This window comes from Rana temporaria, chromosome 4 (assembly GCF_905171775.1).
Source record: "Rana temporaria chromosome 4, aRanTem1.1, whole genome shotgun sequence".
NCBI lineage: Eukaryota > Metazoa > Chordata > Amphibia > Anura > Ranidae > Rana > Rana temporaria.
In genome coordinates this window covers 405,896,965-405,916,485 of record NC_053492.1, presented here as the reverse complement: position 1 = coordinate 405,916,485, position 19,521 = coordinate 405,896,965, and positions in this window count along the sequence as shown.

The following is a 19,521-nucleotide window of genomic DNA, read 5'->3' as shown; positions in this document are numbered from 1 at the left end:
TAGGCTGCAGTCGGTGTAACGAGGTTCCTGAATCAGGAGCACTCGTTACACCGGAGCAAGTAAGCAATTGCGCCGTGTAATTTATGGTTACACGGGCGCAATTGCTTCTTGAATCTGGGCCACTGTATTTTAAGGAAAAAGTTGATATTATATTGGGATATTTCAAATGTTCACACAGCACGTGACTTATTGCTATTCTGTGAATACAAGAGAACAGCAGAATATTAAATTAGAAGTGTCACACATATCACATGTTTTTTGGAGAGATTTAAAGAGATTTCGAGAGATTAGCATGTTCTGCAAGCAGAGTACTATGGGCCAGATTCACATACATTTGCGGCCGTGTAACGTAACCCGTTTACGTTACACCGCCGCAAGTTTCCAGTTTTAGTGCCCGATCCACAAAGCACTTACCTGGAAACTTGCGGCAGTGTATCGTAAATACATCCGGCGCAAGGCATTCCAATTCGAATGGGCGGGTACAATTTAAATTAGGCACGCTCCCGCGCCAGACCTACTGCGCATGCTCCGTTTCGTAACTCCCGCCGTGCTTTGCGCGAAGTGACGTCATTTTTTCGAACGGCGACGCGTGTAGCGTACTTCCGTATTCCCGGAAGTGTTACGCAAACTACGTTCATTTTTAAATTTCGACGCGGGAACGACGGCCATACTTTATACAGCAATACGATTGCTGTGTAAAGATAGGGCAGGTCAAACGACGACTAAAATTTTGACGGGAAACTAGAGTAGCGGCGACGTAGCGAACGCAAAAAAACGTTGTGGATCGCCGTAACTGCTAATTTGCATTCCCAACGCTGGTTTACAACACAAACTTCCCCCAGCGGCGGCCGCGGTATTGCATCCTAAGATCCGACAGTGTAAAACAATTACACCTGTCGGATCTTATGGATATCTATGTGTAACTGATTCTATGAATCAGTCGCATAGATACTCTGAGAGATACGACAGAGTATCTGAGATACTCCGTCGTATCTCGACTGTGAATCTGGCCCTTTGAACATATCTCTTATTAAATGAATAATGACAAATCAAGATGTATACAAAAAATTATCATAGATAAACTTAGATATAGATCAGTGTTTCTCAACTCCAGTCCTCAAGGAGCCCCATCAGGTCATGTTTTCAGGCTTACCATTATTTTGCACAGGTGATTTGATCAATTTCACTGCCTCAGGCTGGGTTCACACTTGTCCTACAACGGTCCTACATTGGGAGCTCATGTAGCATGACGTGTGAAAATCAATGTTTCCCTATGAGAGCTGTCTTAACTGGTCCGACACAAGTCGGTCCGACTTTGAAACTACTCCCTGTACTACTTTGGTCCTACTTTGATCCTACATCAGCCCATTGAATATCATTAAAGTAGGATCAAAGTAGGAGCCTTGTCCTAACCATCCGACTTTTGACATCCGACTTGTGATTACAGCAGCAGTAAAAGGAATTTATCTCACTCTGGGATTGTTTTGATTGGTCAAAGAACAAGTCAGACTATCACAAAGTCGGATCAAAGTAGTATCCTGTTCATGAAAGTAGGATGGATGTAGGACCAATGTAGGATCAATGTAGGACCAATGTAGGACCAATGTAGGATCAGTGTAGGACCAATGTAGCAGAGCAAAGTAGGATCAAAGTAGTGTAGTAGTGTGAACCCAGCCTTAGGCTGGGTTCACACTTGTCCTACAACGGTCCTACATTGGGAGCTCATGTAGCATGATGTGTGAAAATCAATGTTTCCCTATGAGAGCTGTCTTAACTGGTCCGACACAAGTCGGTCCGACTTTGAAACTACTCCCTGTACTACTTTGGTCCTACTTTGATCCTACATCAGCCCATTGAATATCATTAAAGTAGGATCAAAGTAGGAGCCTTGTCCTAACCATCCGACTTTTGACATCCGACTTGTGATTACAGCAGCAGTAAAAGGAATTTATCTCACTCTGGGATTGTTTTGATTGGTCAAAGAACAAGTCAGACTATCACAAAGTCGGATCAAAGTAGTATCCTGTTCATGAAAGTAGGATGGATGTAGGACCAATGTAGGATCAATGTAGGACCAATGTAGGACCAATGTAGGATCAGTGTAGGACCAATGTAGCAGAGCAAAGTAGGATCAAAGTAGTGTAGTAGTGTGAACCCAGCCTTAGGCTGGGTTCACACTACTACACTACTTTCATCCTACTTTGCTCTGTGTTCAATGTTTCCCTATGAGAGCGTCTTGTAGCGTCCTACACAAGTCGGTCCGACTTTGAAAATGCTCCCTGTACTACTTTTGGTCCTACATTGATCCTACTTCAGGCCCATTGAATATCATTGAAGTCGGACCAAAGTAGTATCCTGTTCATGAAAGTAGGATGGATGTAGGACCAATGTAGAATAAATGTAGGACCGATTTAGTAGAGCAAAGTAGGATGAAAGTAGTGTAGTTGTGTGAACCCAGCCTCAGTAATTACCACAGCCGTTTCATCTGAGGGAATTCCTAAAAACATGACCTGTTGGGGAGCCTTGAGGTCTAGAGTTGAGAAACACTGATTAAGATAAATAGATACAAATACCACAATTAAAATAGTCAAAAACCACTATGGTTTCCATTTAAGCAAGAATACTAACTTCCCTGATATGCAAATAAAATATTTAGGAATCAGTATAAAAAAAGTAGTAAAATATGCATCAGCAAACGAGTGCAAATTTAAAAACATTTAAAAATATGTTTAGGTTTATATTAAAATAGTTTAAAATGTATACTTTCTGAAAATACCTTAAAGTTTCCTTTTAATCTACTTTTTTTCTGTCACCAAAGGCTTACGGCCTGTTTCAAGTCACTAGGTGATCACCACAGTTGTACACATTTAAATGTATTTTTATAATATAGGGACCTTGCTTTAACCACTTGCCCGTCAAAAGATTTACCCCTTTACAATGACCAGGCCATTTCTTGCTATACGGCACTGCGTTACTATAACTGACAGTTGCACGGTATTTTTTGTAAAACAAAAAAAAAAAAGCATTTATTGATTGGTTTGCGCAAAAGTTATAGCATCTGCAAACTATGGGATGTATACTGGAATTTTTATATATATACTTTTTTCTACTAGAAATGGTGGAAATTATCAACTTATGGACTGCATTATTGTGCTGAGTAAGTGAGTGAGTGAGTGAAAAACTTATATAGCGCTGCACTTGCGAACTAAATCGCCTTTGGGCGCTCGTTTGTCCATTTCTCCTTTGAACTCAAAAGAGATGGGTTTTGATCTTTCTCCTAAAGGTCAAGTGATTCTCCTCCAACCGAATGCTGGTTGGTAAAGCGTTCTGTAGTCTGGGGCCCTGGAGCACAAATCTTCGTTCCCCCTTGGACTTGTATCTGGCTTTGGGTATTTGGAGTAGATTTTGATTGGTGGATCGCAGAACGCAAAAGGAGTTGTGAGCTTTTAGTTTTTCGCATAGATATTGGGGGGCATTTCCCCGAATGCACTTATGCGTCAGACAGAGTGCTTTAAAAGTAATTCTGTCTTTTACTGGTAACCAATGAAGTGATCTCAGTGAAGGTGAGATTGATTCCCATGTTTTTTTCCCAGTCACCAGTCTAGCAGCCATATTTTGAACGACTTGCAGACGAGTGATTTGGTACTTTGGGAGTCCAAGATAGAAGGCATTTGCATAGTCCAGTCTGGAGTTGACAATTGTTCCCACCACGACTGCTATGTCCTCTTTGGGAATAAATGGAATAAGTCTGCGTAGTAGGCGCAGCAGATGGTGAGATCCGCTGACTACTGACCCTATTTGTGCATCCATTGTCATGTGGGTGTCGAAGATGACTCTGAGACTTTTGACTTTGGTGCTAGGGGTGATGATTTGGCCCAGAATGGGCGGGGGTGTCCAAGTTGTTGCAAGTTCATTCTTTCGATTGGCATGAAATAGGAGAAGTTCTGTTTTCGATCCGTTGAGTTTAAGATAACTTTTTGTCATCCAGTTTTCTATCAAAGAGAGGGATTTCTCTAAACCGAGATGATGATCCTTTTTGTTGCAGATGCGAAAGTACAGTTGTGTGTCATCTGCATAAGAGTGGTAAAGTAGCTTTTGGCTACTGATGATTTCAAAGAGAGGGCGGAGATAGATATTGAACAGCAGCGGCGATAGGGGGGATCCTTGAGGGACTCCGCATGACACTGTGCGTTTTTCAGAAGTGAAAGGTCCCAATTTCACTATTTGTGATCGGTTTTCCAAAGAGGAAGAGAACCATGGTAGATCACATTCTGTGACTCTGGCTACTTCAGCTAGCCGAGTCAGTAGTAGTTTGTGGTCTACCATGTCAAAAGCTGCACTTAGGTCCAACAGTACCAGAAGACAAGATTCTCCTTCGTCTGCGGCCTCGAGAACATCATTCCATATTTTGAGCAGTGCTGTTTCTGTCCCGTGACCGGGACGGAAACCCGATTGAAAAGGATCGAGCAAATTATGGGTATCTAGATGCTGTTGCAGCTGTTGTACCACAACTTTCTCCATTACCTTGGAGAGGACATTTAGGCCTGTTATGGAACGCCGGTGTTTTGGGTCTTTGGGGTCGAGGGTGGGTTTCTTTAAGATGGGTTTGATTATGCCCTGCTTCAATTGGGAGGGCACTATACCTTCCTTGAAGGACTGGTTTATAAGCTGTGTGATAGGTGGTGCCAGGATATCGGCAGTAGTCTGACACTAACTGACACTTTTGACACTTTGTGGGAACCAGTGATACTAATGCAGTGATCGGTGCTAAAAATATGAGACAAAAAAGAAAGGGTCTAAAGCGCTAGCCAATAGTGAAACGTGAGGTATGTAAAAATAGAATTAAATGTGAAGTGCAAACAAACTGCTGCTCAAATCTAAAATGTTACTAACAACAATTACAGTGGTATGAATAAAAAGGTGATGAGCGCAATAATGCACTAGGTGATGTAGATCAGTTTCCCAAACAAGCAAGTAAAAAAGAGGAGACTCCCATCGTGAAATAGTAAAATAAGGGGGAGTTTATTAAGCTAAAAATATGCTTACACGCATAAAAACATCAACGACACTAGATACAATATTTTCGGGTGAACGAGCGGGGTTCCGCGTCACTTCCAGTTTATGTCCAGCTACGGCCTTACGCGTTACGTCACGGCACGTCACGGCAATTATTTCTAATTTCTGCTGTGACATGTCAGTTTTGTGACCAATTTTTATTAAAAGGAAAAAGTTTTTTGGAGTGCGGCTGTCCTAGTCTTCCTCATCAGTTTTTGCATGTTATTGCATTGCCGGCACCCTGGGTTTTGGATCTGGTGAGAGAGTTCTTTGGTCTATCTGAGCGGTCACCCTTCTTCTCATTTCATGTAGGAAACCGCAGTTGATGGAGGAAAAATCCACTGCAAGGCAATGTCATAATGTGCTAGTATGCATTGCATACTAGCACATTATAAGAGACTTACCTTAGAACAAAGCCCTCCAGTGCTGCGCTGTCACTTCTGAGGGGGCTGACATCTTCCCCCCGGTCTTCCTACCATGTTAACGTCCTTCAGCTACATGAGTTGCCAGGAGCGCAATGACGTCACTCCTGTGCATGCATGCAGGAGTCGCCGTTTACTGCACGGTCTCTGAAGGTCTGGCATATGCCCATATGCAGATAACATCACTGGCTGCATGCACTCTGAATATCTCCTAAAATGTGCAAGTTTAGGAGATATTCACAGTACCAACAGGTAAGTCTTACTATAGGCTTGTCTGTAGGTACAAGTGGTAGAATAGAGTTTACTACCACCTTAATTGCAGAGTGGATTCTATTCTCTAAACTCTGGAGGAGTAAACCGAATTACAAGTCAGACTCCTCTGTTGTTGCCAACACATGGGAGACTCATGTTAATGATGGCCAGCCTTTATAATAATTAAAGTTAGAAAATAAAGTGGCAAAAATGATCTTGTATCCTCACTGTACTGCATATCTACAAGCACAGTCAGCTTCACTTTTAAAATGATTTTACAACTATGTCAGTAGAACATTATTTAATTAGAAAACAGATACTGAGACACAGAAAAATTCTATAAAACAAACTGCAAATTATATAACACAACAGTAATAGTAGTAGTAGGAAGAGTTGGAGTCCCCCTTTAAGCAAAATGCAGTAAAGGGAACGCACAAATGTAAATTTATGAAGAAGAATCCTAAACAACAAATCTATTATACATAACTAAAAAAGAGTAAAATGCTTTACTGACAGCTACCATTGAGATGTAGAACAATACAAGGAAGATTGAATAATAAATTATAATTAATAAATTAATAAATGGAGTTGGCACTTATGACAGTAAACATATGAAACAGAATATTCATGTTTCTTCAATGGGAATAACACATGACAAAAGGGAAGATTTCTACAGCATGTTTATGGAAAATTAATTTCCAGGGAGACCTTGTGTTAAAATCACTCTATGATGTTAGTGTTTGTTAGATGCCAGTAGCCACCAGAGTATGCCCTTACAATATTTCCATTTATTTGTCTTCATATAAGCCTCAGAAACTGTCAGAAAAAAAAAGATCTTTCCTATTTAAATATGGTAGTAATGGGAATCCATCCAAAAATTACCAGATACTCTAGAGTGATAGTAAAAAGATGTTGAGGGACCATGGGAGTTTTGTCCAAATTAATTAAAATTATATTTGAGCAGTAATAATAAGTTAAATGATTAAAAAAAAGCAGTCTACATTCTTACTTGTTTGACTTGAAAGTAAATCTCATTGTTGTCTGTATGGAAATGTATTTATTAGTGAATTATTTTCTTTAAAATGCTTTTAACGTGAGGCTTTATTCAACAAGAAAAAAAAACTTTTTGAAGCCATCACAAGTTCTATGATGGTAGTAATGTTTAGCCATTTTTTCAGTCCGAAATTAAGTATATTTTGTGTCCCAAGCATCTCTTAATCCATTATCTTCACTCCATATATTATTTTATTTTTATTGTTCTCTGAGACAGTGGTTAGCACTAACTAAAAGGTTAGCACTTTAGTCTAGCAGTAGTAGGGTTGTCGGTTTGAATCCCAATCACAGCACTGCCTGTCTGGAGTATGTGTGGGTTTCCTCCCACACTCCAAAGACATGCTGTTATTTGGCTCCTGTCTAAATTGCAGACATGTGCAATTAGTTTTGTCCCGAATATAAATTTGGAGGAATGTTTGGAGATTCGGACGAATTTCGTATATTCGTTTTCTAACTAATTCCACATTTTCAGGAACAATTGAAATTTGTATCGGTCGATTGCAAAAATGATCGACCGATTCAAATTCTGTGTGAAGAATACCTGGTTTTAAGGAGCAGGCCAGTTAGCCGACTGCCACGCCATTAGCAACTAATGACTTATCAGCTGTCAGTGGGCTTATACTGACAGATGAATGTAAACAAAAGAAACTAAAACTATTAAAGCAAGCAGTCCAGAAGGCCAGGAAACTATACCAGGCCACATGCCGTCAACATGGAGCTCTGCCCCCCAAAGCACCTTGTCCCCATATTGATGGTCCTCTTCCCCACAACCCTGGCCCATGATTGTGTGGTCTGCAGGCAGGGGCTTATAGGAATCTGTGCCCCCTATGTAAATGAGTATGGGGTACTGTACCCCTACTTATTCACCAAAAATTTTTAAAAAGTTAATAGAAACACAAGTTTTGTATAAGTCCCTAATTAAAAAATAAATAAAAAAGTTTCCCCCCAGTGCAGATCCATCGCCAATCACGACACCACCACCTCTGACTCGAAAAAAAGAAAAAAAAACTTTGGTCCCAACAAAGGCTCCCACCTTCTGCCAGCTCCGCCATCTGACAGTTCCTAAATGGCTAAGGGATGGGGCCAACCAGCGACGTCCCCTGGTGACACTGTGCCCTTGTGACCCCATCGACCCAGCATACCTTGGTTGATGATGTCACAAATGGTGGGGTCACCTGATCACTTAATCAGATTGCGCCGCCCCTTAGTTTTTTATGAACTGTCAGGTGGCGGAGCTGGCAGATGGCAGGAGCCTTTGTCTATACAGGAGATTTTTTATTTTTTCGAATCGGCAGTTGTGGTGGCGGCAGGCATCGTGATTGATGAAGGATCTACTCCAGGGGACATTTTTTTTTTTTAAATAAAGGACTTTTTAAAAACTTGTGTTGTGTTTTTATTTACTTTTTTATTTTTTTGTGGTGAATGAGTAGGGGTACTATGTACCCCATACCCATTTACATAGGTTAGGGCCCCCTTTTTAAATACTTACATTACTGGTACACAACACTCCTTGTCATAAATACTTAATCAATCAATTTAGCACTTTCACCTGAGAAGTGTGATTCACCCTTGGAAGGTCACTCTTCAGGTGACAGGCAGCGCCACCTAACCCTTTATACATTTTTCAACTCACAATCGGTGCCCCAATACTGGAGCCCCCCCAGGGGAGGCAGCATCCCAGCCTATACCCAAGCACAGAACCCTACAAATTATATAAAAGGCAGCCTTTGTTTACATGTGTGATCACAGCCAGTTTCATTGGCTCTGTTACCCAGCTTTGTGGTCTGCCAATTGACACAGCAATCACAAAAAATGCTTGCAAGTGATAGAGGGCTTGCACAAGCTCCACAAAGGAAGCCAGGGAAGGGGAGGAACTAGCGAGCCCCTCCAATCTTTACCAGGCCACATGTTGTCAACATGGAGCTCTGTCCCCCCTAAAGCACCATGTCCCCATATTGATGGGCCTCTTCCCCGCAACCCTGGCCCATGATTGTGTGGTCTGCGGGCAGGGGCTTATGGGAATCTGGGCCCCCTATGTAAATGAGTATGGGGTACCCCTACTCATTCACCAAAAAAGTGAAAAAAGTTAGTTAGTTTTGGATAAGTCCCTTATTAAAAAGTAAATAAACAAATGTCCCCCCCAGTGCAGATCCATTGTCAATCACGACATCTACCACCACCTCTGACTCGAAAAAAGGAAAAAATAAACGTTGGCCCCATCTTCTGCCAGCTTCGCCATCTGACAGTTCCTAAATAGCTAAGGGACTGGCCCTCCCGGCGACGTCACCTGGTGGCCCTGTGCCCTTGTGACCCAATCGATCCAGCAAACCCTGGTCGATGTCACAAGTTGTGGGGTCACCTGATGACTTCAATACAGCCATTCTGCTGTTCATTACACAATCAAATATAATACCATAAACCACAGCACAAACAGTACCAAATAACTAAAGTTAGAGGAAAATAAAGACCTTCTATACAGAATTACACTATGGATATGTTTCTGTTTTTCCTCATATGATTGGACACAGTGATCCTATGTTTAATCAAGCCCCTTTGGTAAAGCTGATCCTAGGAAATCGGATTTAAATTGGATATCACAAGATTGTTAACCAGCATTATTTCCTGCCTATTACCTTACTATTTCTGGTAAGAGTTTATACAGAGGGGGATGTAAGTACTCCCTTTTCTTTGCACGTGTGGCGGTGTTGGTGAAAGGCTAAGCATCTTCAATCTTAAGGAACCTTCATTCAATATTAATTGTATGGACTTTATTATATATGCACTTTAATGACTTTTTAGTTTATTATATATTACATTAATTTATGTTTAATATATTGAGTCATCCAGTTTACATCTTTTCAGGTGTTTATTTTAGCGCTGCCTACATTTTTATGTGTGTTGTTATATTATAGTACATTATTGTTTATTGTAATAAAAGATTTAAAACACACTTACAATATTCCAGAGTTATAATTGCATTGTGCAAACATCCTTTAAGTTATTTCTATAGGGCAGTCAGCTCGCTCCAGGAACTGTCTTGTGTTCCACTGCTCACTGGACGTGACATCACTGAGGAACCAGAATCTATATCAACACGTTACTTCCTACAACAGAGCGTTATCAAGGACTTTTTTATGATCTTAGATTTGTTTGTTTTCAATATTTAAAGTTTATGGTGTATGCACAGCATTTACACTCTAGTAATTTGCACTTTCTACTGCTTGTGCTGTAGTTTGTGGTATAACATTTAATCCCTTAATTGTCCTTCAGTTACCTCTTTGAGTGCCCTGTCAAATTGTCATTAGTATAGTGTACAGAATTGTTTTTACTGGTCACTGTATTAGTGTCACTAAAACAAGAGAGGAGAGATCCCTGGTGCCACACATCGATGGAGTCCTATGGCGGTATGAGAGGGACAACCTCTGCCTGGGCTCCCGCCAAAACATGCTCTTAACTTGTTTCAGTCTGCCCCCGGCCCCAGTGCTTAGTAATGGGGAACTGTATTAGTGTCACTAGTGACTTTAGGTAGCGTCAGAGTCAGTGTCCCTCCTAGATAGGGTTAGATTGGCCCCCACACATTTGCCATCCATATTTAACCCTTTGATTGCCAGCAACACTGTCACTATCACTATCACTATCACGGTATAGCCGCCATTACTAGTATATTGTCTAAACAAATCAGTATCTTTGACCAGATCAGAATTATACTAGTGTCCCCAATAGTATAGTGTCCCCAAAAATCCAGTGTTAGCAGAATTAGCCCTGTTCGCTGCCAGCACATGTGTTTAGCCCCCTACCCCCTAACAAGTGCAGTGTCAGTATAACTTCTGATCACTGCCACCTCTGATGTATTGTACACAAAACTGCAGCATTGGCAGAATCAGGCCTGATCTCTGCTAGCACTAGCAGGTACATTTTATTTCTAGCGATCTAAGCAGTCCCTGGCAGCCAGGAGCTCTTTTTCCTGTTAGACGCACTCGATACCTGTAAATGTAGTACTCAAAATGTCCAAAGAAAGGTACACTAGTAAAGAAGCCTACAAGGTTCCAAGTATGACAGATAAGAGCAAAGGTAAGACAGATTAGGCTCAGAATATGAACCTGTAGAAAGCAGCAGCACCCTGAAAGTAAGCTCAGACAATGGAGAAGCAGTCCATGCTAAGGTCAGGTGTACCCAACTTCATTCCCAGGTTGATAAGGTGCTAGAAACGCATGATTATTCTCATATGCAGCAGAGTGCTAGTCCACTACTTTTTGGTGGACTGGTAAACACCAGTGGCCTAGTACATCCTGGCCTTTTGCGCAGAAGCACTGCAGTATTTTATGGTGACATGGCGAGTCCCAGAAGTGATGTCCATGTTGGTGAGGTGGCTAGCACTACTAGCATCCCACAGCCACCACTAATTCAAACACAGGCCCGTAGAACCCATAATGTCCTTCCAGAGGTGCATACATACCCTGATTGGCAGCACCCATTATCCCCCCATTCACAGCCCTACCTGGAATTTATGAGGAATCAGAAAATGTAACAACTCCCCTTGATTTTTTTTAGCTGTTTTTCACTGAAGCACTGTATCAACTGATTGTGGACCAAACCAATTTTTATGCTGACCAGTACATGGCTGTCAACCCAAATTCATTTGAGTCGAAACGTATAAGGTTTCCTAGTTTAATTAATTTTTTGAGCCTAACCCTTAACATGGGTTTTACAATAAAGAATGAATTGCAGTCATATTGGTAAACAGACCTACAATACACTCTGTCCTCAGGGTGAGTCTGAATACGATCAGCTGCACAAAATTCAGCCCCCCATAAATTACCTGCCATTTGGGGTGGTATTTGTACTATTCTGGCATTTTTGGGCCTCTGAAACTGTGATAGATAGTAAGTGACATGAGGAAGTAAGCTCTTTGAAAGCCTGAATGTGGTCATTGGATTTGGGGGGCCTGTATGTGGCTAGGCTACCAAAAATTCTCCCACATGTGGTAGCCCCACTCTGAGGAGAAGTAGAAAATGTGTTTTGGGGTGTAATTCCACATATACCCATGGCATGTGTGAGAAATATCTTTCATGCGATCAACATGCTTCTCAGTAAATACCTTGGGGTGTCTACTTTCCAAAAAGGGGTTATTTTGTTTTTTTATACTGTCCTGGCATTTTAACACCTCAAGAAAGACAAAAGCTACGTATATTCCAATATATATATATATCATAGTTTGTAGATGCAATAACTTTCACAAAAAACAATTAATTTACACTTATTGGGATTGTAGACACGTAGCAAAATACATTTTAGCCTAAACGTATGGAAAAAAAAAAGTGGGGATATTTTTTATAACAGAAAGTAGAATATATCTGTTTTCTTTTTCTAAATTCTCAGTCTTTTTCCGTTTATATATAAAAAATGAGCTTTACTTGTATGGTTATTAAAATCAAAGCTGTACAGATAAAAATTTGGTGGCTACATGGACACTCCTTCCCCACGAACATGTTATAATTATCTCTGGATGTCAGCATTTGCATGTTTGCATTAAAAAAAACTAACCATTATTTTCCATTTAGAGTGTTTCTATTTTTAAAAGCTCATATTGGGATGAAGCTGAAAATGTACTCATGTTGTTATAGTATTTTGAAATGTATTTTAAAAATAAAAAAAATAAAATTGCAACAGATTTTGGGCCATTTAATTTCTTAGACTTGTGTCTTTGAGTCTGACACTGAGTTCATTTGTTATGGTATCTACTGTAGCTGACAAGATATCTTTTCCTTCTTAATGGTCTCTATTCTCACTTTGCCCTTTGTCGCGTGTATGTCGGTCCTGAGAGAGTGAGACAGAGCTTTGAGCGAAAGGTTATCCCATCAATCAAAAGCACAGTGGCTCCATCCTTAATGTGCTCTGTAAAATGTTAAGTGACCTAACTGTGCGGTGAACTGCTCATACCGTAGACACTAACATTACATTAATTAGGTAATATTCATTAAACTGCGATATCTATTTGTGATTGTTAATGACATTTCATCTAAATGTGAAGCCATCATCCAGCTAGTCCAGATGTGCTCAGCACTGTATTAGAATGATTGCTCTAATAGATTAGATCCATATGCTCTGCCTATTCCACGACAATAAAATCAATGTGTTTATTGGCTACCAATAAAAAATTAGCAGCTCCTTAAACATTTATCACCCCTTAGCATACACAACAAGGGCTGAAATTTCAGGTACCTGTGTGTAAAGAATAATTTACATTTGATCCTGTCATTTTCATGTAAAATAATAAATTAACTGCATGCAGGCAAAATTAAAGAATAAGTTCACCTTTCTCAATATGTTACATGTTGCACCTATATTTAGGGTGTAATAAGTAATATGTTGAGCATCCACCACCTCACTTCCCCCCCCCCCATCCGCTCCTTCCTTGTGACAACAGGAGGGGGACCTTCTCCCCACATGTGCTGTCACAATTTGAAAACAGCATGGCCGTGCGGACCTCCGCCCACATGGCCAGGTCATTAATTCACAGAGTTCTGTGAATGAATGACTACACGTACAGTACTATCATCCATTGCGGCTGACAGCTTGTAGTTCTCAATGAACTGCAAAGGCACCGGTGAGCCCTTTCATAGTCCATTGAGCTTCCTGGACTTCAGTAACTGCCTACACCATCAGAGTTATAGGTAGACTGTTTACTGACAGTCTGCAAGAGGCTGACATTGCACCCACAATCTGCTGACCGCGAGTGCATGGCTTTACAGGCTCCCAAGAATTTTTTAAAAATGTTTTAATGACAGTGTTAAGCTTGGCATTTACTTGGCATTCACAGTGCAGGGGTCAGGAGTAAGTAATCCAGTTCAAAAGTCACTAATACAGTAAAACCTTGGATTGCGAGCATAATTCGTTCCAGAAACATGCTTTTAATCCAAAGCACTTGTATATCAAAGCAAATTTCCTCATAAGAACTGATGGAAAATCAAATGATTCGTTCCACAACCATTTATTCATAGGTCCTTCCGTTTATAGTCCATATAAAAAGATTATAGCATTGTGACCAGGTTGTGTAACCATAAAATGTCGATCCACAAATGGAAGCCTCCACAAGAGGATTAGAAGCAAAATCCAGCAGGAGCTAGAGAGTATAAAAGAGAAGAGAGGTGCCTCTAAGTGTAGCAATATGTTGCAAAATGTTGTACCTTCAATAAATGTAACTATATTGCTACACTTAGAGGCGCCTCTCTTCTCTTTTATACTGAGTTGTGACATGACGTACATGTATATCAAGACATCGCTTGTATATCAAGTCAAAATTTATTAAAAAATGTTGCTTGTCTTTCAAAACGCTCTCAAATCAAGTTACTCTCAAACCAAGGTTTTACTGTATGTAATATAGAAATCTGAGGTCAGTAGTATCTAAAGTAGAATTCAGAGGTCAGAGTACTACATAATGCAGAGTTCAGTGTACTATGCAATGCGTAGGACATAAAAAGTTCCATAAAGTGTGTCAGTACATGTCTGTGTATCACTTGATGTTATTGTGGCGCCTTCCCTTCCCCTCCTTAGGCTCCAGTGCTTGGGGTTAGCCATTGATTGTGGTGTTCAATATTTGTCAGGGCAGGATGAGCAGGGCCCCCATAGTATGTAGGGACCCATTTACTGACTCGCCATCGTCATCTATCCAATGCCATGCCTCTAAGCTCAACAGTCACTTCTATACCATATGACAGGTCTTCATGAAAAAAACAAGCACTGAGCACAAAGCCTTATTACCAAAACCTCCTTTTCTCTAACCTTAAATTGTATCCTTGTGTCCTGGTCTGGGACCTAAGATTAATCATGTTGTTATTGCTCTTACAGTCACAAATGATTAATTTGTAGATAGCAATTATGTCTGCTCCTAAAGCCTAGTACACATGGGCCAAATGTCAGCCGGAATCAGCCGGTTCAATAGAAACCAGGCCGACATTTGGCTTGTGTGTATGGCAGCCGTTCCGGCTTCTGTCGAAGGCCCATGACCGAAAAAGGTCTGCCGACCAGCTCCTAATCAGTGAGCATTGACCATAGTGTTCTGGTGGTGGGCCGCCCCCTGTCAGAACACAATAGTTCTGCAGGGGAGATCGCTGTACTAATATCAGATTGTTAGTTCAGTGGCTCCGACCTGAGCTGTCAGTTTTTTTTTTCAATCAACCCGCTGGGTTGAATGAAAAAAAAAACTAGTGGTATGTATGAGGCTTTAATGCCCCCTCTTAAAGGTAAATAAATAGTTCTTAGCTCCCTCCAGTCCTTTTGTTATTTTGTTACCCTTCACTGGACTCTTTCTAATTTTAGGACATTCTTTCTAAAACAGAACTGTATATACCTGATGAGGCCAAACCAATGTTTTGTTCCTCATCTAAATACCCTTCCAATGCATATTAGTATTTTCCTTTCTCTGCCAGTTGTGGCCTGGCACAGCACGCTATTGCTGCTAGATCTGTGGTCCACTAGGACACCAAAAACTTTTGTCATCACTGATTCTCCTAGAGTAACCTCACCTAGTGAATATCTTGCCTGCACACAAATGCTTAACATTGCATTTTTTCAACATTGAACTTCATCTTCCAACTTTCTGCCCAACCTCTTATTTTATCCAGGCCTTCCTGTAATGCTGCTACATCCTGTACCAAAGTTATTTCACTTCATAATTTTGTATAATCAGCAAACACAGAAATTGAACTCTGTGGGCCTGATCCACAAAAACCCGGCGTAACTTAATTTTTCCCGTTTAAGTTACACCGCCGCAAAATCTCTACCTAAGTGCCCGAACCACAAAGCACTTACCTAGAAATTTTGAGCGGTGTAACTTGAATCCGTCCGGCGCAAGGCATTCCTTAACTAATGGGGCGAGTCCCATTTAAATTAGGCGCGCTCCCGCGCCGGACGTACTGCGCATGCTCCCGACGCGCATTGCGCGAAATTACGTTACGCCGAGTTTTGTGAATCGCGCCGGGTAAAAAAAGTTGCGTCGGGAAAAAAAAGACATGCGGCGGGAATTTTTTTTTTTTTTTTTTAATTTGACAGCGTTGCGGGAAAGAAGGGTCTACTTTTACATGGTGTACTAACTTTACACGTTGTAAAAGCAGCCCTAATTTTGCGACGGCAAACTAATACTTACAGAGAAAAAACAAAGCGTAAAAGCTTTGTGGATCTCCGTAAGTGCTAATTTGCATACCCGACGCTGGATTTCGACGAGAAATGCCCCCAGCGGCGGCTGCGGTACTGCATCCTAAGATCCGACAGTGTAAGTCCCTTACACATGTCGGATCTTCTGCCTATCTATGAGAAACTGATTCTGTGGATCAGTTCCATAGATAGAAACAGGGATACGACGGCGTATCAGTAGATACGCCGGCGTATCCCTTTTGTGGATCAGGCCCTTAATTCTTAATTCTGAACTCTTAATTCCAACCTCAATATCTTTCACAAAAAGGTAAACAGCACTGTGCCCAAGACAGAATCCTGGGGCACACCACTCGCAACCTTAGCCCACTCAGAGGCAGAGTCATTTACCATTAAACCCATACCCGGTACCAAAGCCATCTTTCTTTCCAAGTACATACACTTGCCTACACTCCAATGGACCTTAGTTTATAAGCATTTGGGGTACACTGTGCCAAAAGTCCTTATAGAATATTAACAGGTTGGACTGACAAGAGCAGTTTTTCATAAATCTACTTTGATTGTTAATTATATTACCATTTTGCCTAACAAATTTCAAAAGAGTATCTTTGAATTCCATCAAACACATTAAAAACTATTGATGTTATGCTGACTGGTCTGAGGTTCCCTAGTATAGTGCATAAAGACCATTTTTTATTTTTATTATTTAAACCACATTTTCTCTACATCAATCAGCTAGTACAATCCCAGTTTCTAAGTCTCTGAGCCAAACTTCCTAAGGACTCATAGGTGTAAGTCATTAGGCCCTTGTGACTTCTTTGTATTTAGCTTTCCAAGTCTGTTTTGGACCTCAGTTTCTAACAATCACAAGAGTGCAAATATTTTTCCCAACAAAGTCTTCTTTGTGTGTACAAACTGTTATTTAGCACATTAGCCTTAGCTGTGTCATTGGTGACCAAAGTCCCATATTCGTCTTTCATGGGGCCTTACCTTTTTACTGTTCAGATAGTTATAGAATTTTGGGGGGTTGTTCTTGTTTTCTAAAGTGCGTGTTCCTGATAATCAATTTTAACTGCTCTGATTGCCCTCTTGCATTCCTTGTAACCCTTAAATGCAGAAGCTGTCCCTTCCATTTTGTATTTTTTGAAGACCAGATTTTTCCCCTTACTTTGTTCTTCAAGACTAGCATTGAGCTACATAGGTTTTACTTTTTGTTCTTATATTTGTTACTCAATGGTATTTAACAGTGAATGATCCCACTTCTCCTCTGTGTTCTTTATTAATAATATTTGACTCCATTTAGTATCACATAATCAATAACACAGCTTATTGAAATTAAGTGGGAACCACATATCTCCCAGTCCTGTAACTTAAAGTGATTGTAAAGCTTGTTTTTTTTGGGGGTTTTAAACAACAAACGTCATACTTACCTCCACTGTGCAGTTCGTTTTGCACAGAGTGGCCCCGATCCTCGACTTCTGGAGTCCCCCGGTGGCTCTGGTAGCTCTTTGTCGTAAAATCGTATAACCTCCTAGGAGAAGTGCTCTCCCAGGGGGTTACCTTATGGGCGTGCTCCCAAGTCCAGCATTTGCATCCATAGACACATAGACACCGAATGCCGACTTGGCATCCCTGGTGGTCCAGTGTGGGCATCCTCTTGGGGAGCTGGGCTGATAATCAATCAGCCTAGATCCCCCCTGTCAGAGGAGCAGCCGATCGGCTCTCCTCTACTCGCACCTGACAGACATAAGTGAGGCTAGTTTTCCTGATCACGTCATATGATGTCCGATCAGGATAACAGAACAACTTTGCCGCCGTCATTTCACTATATGGCTGGCGGCAAGTTGTTAAGGTGGAAAAACACGAGGGTTTACAACCCCTTTAAGTGAAACATGATTAACCACTTCAATACTGGGCACTTTCACCCCCTTTCTGCCCTGGCTAATTTTCAGGTTTCAGCGCTGTCACACACGATCGAACTTCCAACTGACTTTTCCGTGGATTTTGCTCCGAAAGGCGTTGGCCGTGAACATGGTATGCATACACACAGAAGGACTTTTTCAGCCAACTTTCACCAAATCATGTGTTTTTTTAGCTCTTTACCGCCACCCTGTGGGCAACTTCTGCTATTGTTGTCTGATCTTTAGCATTGGTTCTGAGCATGCGTGTTTGTACTTTGGACTTTAGTTCAATGGACTTGTGTACACACGATCGGATTAGCCGACATGGGACATTTGTTGCCGGAAAGTTTGTCTGTTTGCATAGCGAACATTTGTCCAATGAAAATCACAAAAAGTTTGTCCGATGGAGCGTACACACGGTGGGATTGTCTGCAAAAACAGGTCCAGCAGACAATTGTTGTAAAAAAGTCAGATCGGTCTTTTGACAGACTTTAGGGGATCAAACATGTGTATTGAAAAATGCAAAATGCACCTGGAGTATGCAAACTGCAACCTGCATAGGTGTGAACCAGACCTTATGCTGCGTACACACGAATTTCTAACAAGAAAAGTCCGATGTGAGCTTTTGGTTGGAAATTCCGATAGTGTGAATGCTCCATTGGACTCTGTCGGAATTTTCGCCAACAAAAGATTGAGAGCAGGTTCTCTATTTTTCCAACGGAAAAAGTTCCTTACGGAAAATCCGCTCCTCTGTATGCAACTCCAACGCACAAAAAACCAGGCATGCTCAGAATCAAGCAGAAGAGCCAAACTGCCTATTGAACTTCTTTGATCTCAGCTCGTCGTACGTGTTTTACATCACCACGTTCTTGACGGTCGGAATTTTAGACAAGATTTGTGTGACCGTGTGCAACACAAGTTTGAGCCAAGTTTGTGTAAATGTATGTAATAAAAGTTAACCTTCTATGCTGTAGCCTACCAACAGTATAGTATAACTGTTACTGGGCCTCATTCTGTGTGCAGCACCGTGACAGATGAAACTGACAGGTCTTCTTTTAAACAAACCCATGGAATCACTATTCAGAATGCAAGAATAGAAAAATTGTAGTAACCTAAAAATGAATGAACCCATTAAGCAGTGGATAGACATAGCATTATAGAAAGATGTTATAGACGTAAATGTTACTTGTATTGCAAGGGACTATTTAATCTCTGTTTTATTTTCATTTTTGTTTTATGTTTACAAGTTTATTCAGAAAACGCAGCATTTATATGTAGACATGGCTGTGGATATATGTGCATATATACAACGTAATTAAAGAGGAGTTCCACCCAAATTTGGAACTTCCTCTTAACCCACTCCTCTCCCCCTTACATGCCACATTTGGCATGTAATTTTTTTGGGGGGGGAGTGGGGGCTTCAGCACGAGTGGGACTTCCTGTCCCACTTCCTCCTTCCTGTAGGCGACTAAGCTTAGTCGCCTTCAGGAAGTGGCTGCTGTAGGCGATCGCCTAGGACACGTCACAGGTCCTAGGCGATCTCCTGGCCAATTACACGGCGCGGCGCCGGGCCGCGCCGCTCGCGCATGCGCAGTGCCGCGCCGCTCGCGCTCGCGCATGCGCAGTGGGTGCCCGGCCGTGAAGCCGAAAGCTGTCACGGCCGGGTGCCCACACTGAAGATGAAGACG